The following is a 6,545-nucleotide window of genomic DNA, read 5'->3' on the forward strand; positions in this document are numbered from 1 at the left end:
GGCGGGCCTCAGGCTTTATAGCTGATTCTTCACAACGGTGTCAGCAGTATTTAGCCGTCCTGAAGACAGAACATAGATCCATTTTTTTGTATAATTTTTTCCTATTCTAACAAGTTTTCAGTCCACCATGTCACCAGTGGAGATGGAGAGTATGCATGAAGGAATCCATTAATGTCGGACACAAAGAAGGAAGTTGAGAGCATCATCAGCCAACAGCAACTTGCTTAGGGAGAACCAACAGCTCCCACCTGCTGTACTCACCGTTGTTGTTTGTGAAAATAATGAGTCGGACACTCTAATTTTACAAATGGGTAAACTGACATCCAAGCAAGTCAGCTGACTCCCTCTCAGAGTCAGTGAGTGACAAAGCAGATGAGAGTTTATGTCCCTTGAAGTTTACAGACTATGAGTTTCTAAATAAATGCAACTATATGATGGTCGTATCTCCCATGCAGATACTTTTATTCTGAATACTCACCTAGCTCACACACACCACGGTCATCACATAAGTGAGTTAGCATGCCTGCAACTACAATGCGTAAGGCTAACAACACGATAAACCTGGACCGTGGGCAGATTTGTTACCTGTTACACGTGCACCTTCCGATCAGGACCCACGTCCACCAATAGTCTATTCCCATCCTCGTCGTGTGTAACCCCTGCTAATGCTGGCTTCTGCCTCCTTCTGAGACGTCTTCCTTCTCCCTGGAGCTCAGCACCCTCTGGCGCCTCTGACGGTAGCCCTGGGATGTTTCCCTTTTCCCCCTTCACCCTGAGGTGCCATCTTTCCTCCTTGGTCCCTGCCCTTCACCAAGGCTGCTCCATCCGTGTCCCATGAAGGTGGCCCTTCTGCACATTCCCACACCTCCTGCTTCCCTGTGGGCAGCCCCCCTCTGACCCCAGCCTCCACCCCAGCCCAGCATTCCTCCGGGCCTTTAACAAAGTCCTATCATCTCCCTAAAACCTTTTCATGCCCCCCCCTTCAACGAGGCAAGTGTCTCCAGTCCCAGGGCGCACAGGAGGCTGCCAGGCTTCTCTCCAGGACACTCTGCTCCAGACCTTTGCTCACACGCTTCCTCGACCTTGAGAACCTTCCTGCCCCTCCACACCAATGCACCCAGCTTATGTGACTGTCCTCACAAGCCTAAGCAACTTATATTCTGTTGTATTTAGTTTTTGTATGAGCATCTCCCTCAACTGAACCTTGAGCTCTGCCATGTCTGGGATACAATACCAGCAGGCACTTAGTGAATGTTTGTTGAGTGAAGAAAATCCATCAATAATTCAAAGAACTATTCACCCATTCCTTGGTCTCTCCATGAAATTCCAGCCAAACCCTGCCCCCCTCACCTGCTCCCGCAAGTCAATATGAGTTGAGTCTGTTAGCCTGGTCCTGTGGTTCCCCTCCGGCTGGCTCACTTGCTCCTCCACGGCCTCTGTGGACCCTCTGCCCACCTCGCATCCTCCTCATGTCTCCTTTGCTTCTGAAGGGAGGGGCCGGGCCTCCCCTTGTGTCTCCATCCGAATCATTTCTGCCCTCCCATCCTGCCTTCCATGACTTCTTGAAGCCCTCCATGGTCTCAACAAAACTGAGTCTTCATGTTCTCTGAATCTCGTGATGTTGTTTTCCCTTTTGCGTCACATTTGCCTGTAAGAACTCTTGACCATCTCCGAACACAGAGTTTCGGTTATTTCACAAAAACTCAAATGTATTTGTATAGAAGGCCTTCCACGAGGGGTAGATGACAAGCATGGTCCCTACAACTTGGAGGTTTAGGATTCCGGACATAAAGGATGTGCAGCTCCTGGATGCAAATCAGGATAAGACAGGCTGATTTGGAACTGACCTTTGGTTACTCTCTTAGCTCAGAGCCTTTGCAAGTGAGACACCTTCACTTACTTAAGAATCCCTCATACCTTCCAGAGAGGCCCTTGAAGATTATCCTAGAGATAACGGGCCAGATTCTCCTGAGCCCGCTAGGAGTCTGCTGAGACATGGATGGCAGTGAGGAGGGCGCCTTGAGCCAAAGGTCCATGGAAAAGGACCCACAGGCTGAGAGCAGGGCCAGGAAGTACGGGCAAAGCGCTGCAGAGAACAGTAGGGGCACCAGTCCAAGCCCATGTCCAGCGTCAGAGCCCAGACACAGAGGGGACACAAGCTGTCCTGATATTTTATGTTATTTTATCTTATTTATTTTGTTTTATTTTTTTAATGATTTTTTTTGCAAGGCTGGGGATGTGTCCTCTGTGACTGGGACCTTGTGGTTTCCTGACCCAGAGGCCGCCTGCTGTCGAGTGTCTGAGGGAGGGGATAGGCTGACCTGACTTAACGGGCAGAAGCTGGACTCTCTGTCCTGGTGCTAGGGGTGCTCGGCCCCTCCCTGCCTGGAGGGTCTCCCTGATCTGTTAGACCCTCGAAGATGAGAATGTGGGCAGAGGAGCCTGGTTTCAAACTTCAGGCCCAAACACCACCCTTGTCCCAACACCGAGAGCAAAAGCCATCTTGGTGAGGACTGCGAGCAACAGCACAGAGTCTCCGAGCGTCCCCACGGCAGGGATTTTGCTGCCTTGGATGATTTCACTCGAGGCTGAGTGTTCGCCAGAGTTCTGATCAGATCACTGAGCACATGATCCTGTCTGCTCCTGTTGATGCTCATGGGAAAGTGCGCCCGATGCCAGGGCTGCCCAGAGCCCAGGCCTCCTCGAGGGACAGGAGGCCTGCAGGTCAGCCTGACGCAGACACGGGCAGCGGCTGCTTGGGGGCATTTGGCTGGTGCCAGCAGAGGTGCCCGGCAGATAGCACCTGCCCATCTGCCCAGCCAGCCGCTCGGCTGCGTCCCCAGCTCTCTCTGGAAGATCGCCTACGGCACGAGGGCCTTCTCTCTTCTCTTCCTGCTTCGAACTTCTTGGTGAGAAGAGTTTGAGAATGTGCCCAAGAACCCCGGTGCGGGGCCCGGACAGAGAGTCACCCCCCCGCCCCACTCTGGTCTCTGCCTGGTCAGCAGGTGAAGGATGAATGGCCAGCGCCCGAGGTCACACCAGTACTGGATTGTAGCAGAAAGTAAGTGATTTCATCTTGCTCTTAGTACTCCTTTTCTACAGTGAGAATCTTGGCATTTCGTAAGGAATCATTAAGACAAAGTATTGTTGTGATGTCTGCGAAGCGCTGTGTACGATGGGGTGTCCCACCCCTGGATGAAGGTTAAAGTACAGGACTTCCCAAGCAGCCCTAGGATTTGATCCAACAATCCCAACTCTCTTGGCCCAACTCCCAGGCCTCAGCAATAAATGCATACTGTGTTACTTGCTTAGAGTAATTAATAAGGGCAAGATTTAAAAAATCTATAATGTAGGGATGTATGTCACAATATATCATAAAAAACTTCCTGAAAATTGGAGATATATCTGAAAGAAAATGCTAAATGTAGAAATAACAAAGTTAAAAAGCACCTAATAAAGAGAAATGTGGTCAGAAATCTAGAGAGTCCCTCCAATTTGCTAAAATGAGCCCAAGTCCACAGGCAGCCAAGGCAATAAAAACAACCACAGATTATATAATCATCATTATTGGATGAAAGGAGCCTTGTCAGTGTTTTCAAAGAGAATCATTTTCTGGGTCCTAAAACATAAAGGGATGTTCAGCGAAGAATGCGGGCAAGCACAGTCCAACAGAAGTCCGTGTGTGTTTTAGGGCAGTTTGACATCCGGGACCCCTGACAGAGGCAGAGGGCGTGCAGTGGGAATGGGGTCCTGTGAACAGGTGGGGCGAGGAGGGCTAGGAGGCCGGGGAAGGGGGCTGCACTCAGTGAGGGCCTGATCACTCTCTGCTTTACCCTGCAGGAGACTAGAAGCTTCTACTCCAGAGCTGGGGCCAAGGGCCTTCGGAGGTCCAGCCCTAACCCTAACCCTAACCCTAACCCTAACCCTAACCCTAACCCTAACTCTGGCTGGTGAGGGTCTGCTCCAGCCTGGGCTTCCTATTCAGGGCATGACACTGGCCAGAGAGAAGACACATGGTACCATCAAATGAGAGCTGAGCGAGTATAAGGTATTTGACACCCACTTCCAGCTTCACGTCCAAATCAAAGCCAGAGATTCTTCTTCCTCCTGAGACCCTTTCCAGGCTCACTTCCGTGCACCTCCACTGGCCCAACTCCAGACTTCTCCCAGAAGCCCCTCCCTCCCCGGGCCACATGACCTGTGTCCCCCGCTCCTGCAGGCAGGTGGGCATCCCAATGTCCGGCCCATCCAGTGACCACCCTGCTGCTCTGGTCCCCCTCCCATGAAGAGCTACCCACAGGCATCAGGCCCACTGCTGGAGGCTCTTCCTGGACGCCTCTGCACCCCAGCTATCACCCCCCATCAGTCACCAGCCCTGTTTGGGTCACCTGCTATTTGGGAATCTTCCAAGCCCCGTCTCTCCCTGTGGCCTCTGTTGGCAGGTGACCCGACCGACCGTCCCTCAGAGTGTAAGGGTGACACACGGCTGTCCCTCCCCATCCACCAGCAATGACTGTTCTCTTTCAGGATGAAGTCCCAACGCCCTCACCTGGCGTACAGGGCTCCCCATAGCTTGTCCCACCTCACCCTGGCCCTCCACCCCTGTCCTTTCCCCAAAGAGCAACATAAATGTCTCTCGCATCTCTGCGACGTCGCAGTTATCGCTAGCTTTACGAAAATTCCTGTCCTCCTCCTCTGTCTGGCTAACAGAGTGCTCAGAATTCAGCTGAGAGGTCCCTTCTTCGGGGAGATCCTATAAAACGGCCCTGCTCCCTGCAGGCAGCAGCCTGCCTGCCTCGGGTGCCCTCTCAACGCGTTCCCAGCGCCTTCTGTCCTCTCTTCCATGCTGGCACCTAAGACGACCTGTCCCCTCCCTGCGTGAGGGCGGGACGGTGGGCTGATGACACAGCTGGAGGGTATCTGAGTCTGGCAATCAGGCCCTTTGCCTCGCTCCCTTCCCTGTTTGTTCTTCCCTCCCGCACGCGCGGGATGAGAACGCACTGCCCGGTGAGCGCCAGAGAGCCCAGTGTGTGGAACCCCAGGTCCTCCACCTTCTGACCCCACCGCGGGGCTCCACCTTCCCGGGCAGGAGCAGGGGACCACGGCGGCCACACAGTGCCCCCTGGCGGGCAGGGGAGGCCACCGCCGCCTTCCCAGCCGTGTGGGCAGAGAAGGGCCTGTCATCCCGTCCCTGGAGGGTGACCCCTGCTCACCTGTTTCGCCTGGCCCTCCGAGCCCGCTCCGACCCCTCTCTGGAGTGCTACCCGCCTTCCCGTGGACGGTGCCTTGCTGGTTACTTCTCTCACAGAGAACCGAAACCTGACTCCGTGTGATGCCCCTTCGCCTGCCCCCCCCCCCCCCCCCCGCCCCCGACTTCCTTACAGAAACACAGCAAAACAGCAGGAAGCTTCCCTGCCAGGCTGCTCCGGAAGGTACAGCGCTTTAGCTAGGAATTCAAACCGTGGAGCAGAGCTGCCTCTGCGTGTCCCCCAGATGTTTTCCTGAAGTCCGAGGCATTCGTATTACAGAGGGGCTCTTTCCTTCCAGCCTCTGGCCGCGGGGGGCACGAGCTTCTTCCGCTCCAGCCATCACCACCCTGCAGGGGCTCAGAGACCCAGCGGAGACCCACATGGGTTCCCGGGGACAAGCTGCAGGGGCGCTGGGACCTGTCCACACCCGCAGCAAGCCGCAGAGCCCATCGACGAAATTCTGAGGCCAGTGTGAGTGGGATGCCCTTAAATAAAAGCGGATCTGTGTTCACTATAGGGCCACGGATCTCATTCTATGAGAACCTCCGCTAGCACCAGCCAAATGCTCCCCATTGCTCTGTCCCTCTGCCCCTCGCTGACCTCCTGCCTGGCGTCCCCGCCACCTCCACTCCACACGCTTCTAGAGATGACAACCCTGATTTGTGCTGTCCCAGCAAATTCTGCGCGAGACTTCACCTGATCTGTGCAGCCTCCATTCTTGACCCCAACAAACCCCAAGCAGGCCCAGTTTGCCCGGAACAACTCTTGCCACACGAGGAAATTGTCCAGTAAGCAAACGAGAAGGTGTTCACTCATGCACTCAGCAAGTGCTTGCTAAGTGCCCGAAGTTGCTCTGCGCATGCTCCCTACAGCAGGGGGCCTGACAGCAAGCCTCCATTCTCAAGAAATTTGCTCTAAGCCGAGAACGTACAATAGGTCATTGGGTGAAAGTCTGTCTGAGGAGCAGGGCAGTAGGACGGGCGTCAGGAGTGATGCTGGTGCAGCCGTGGAGGGAAGTCGCTCCTCTGTGTCGGTGGAAGGGTCCCGCTTCTCTGACAGGTGCTATGAGGAGGGAAACCGCGGGTGCCCAGCGGAACGCAGCCCAGTTAGGCATGGGGAGCCGCCAACAGCCCGCCGCAGCCCAGGGCCAGACGGGTGTGTGGGGAGGAAAGGCCGGACTCAAGGCCAGAAAGCAGAGCAGATCACGGAGGGCCTATGGGCCAGGTAAGACTCTGGGCTTTATTCTGAGCCATAAAGCACACAAAACTAAATGTGAGTGGCTACAACAGTGGGAAT

The sequence above is a fragment of the Phoca vitulina genome, unplaced genomic scaffold (assembly GCF_004348235.1).
Source record: "Phoca vitulina isolate PV1807 unplaced genomic scaffold, GSC_HSeal_1.0 scaffold9, whole genome shotgun sequence".
NCBI classification, from domain to species: Eukaryota; Metazoa; Chordata; class Mammalia; order Carnivora; family Phocidae; genus Phoca; species Phoca vitulina.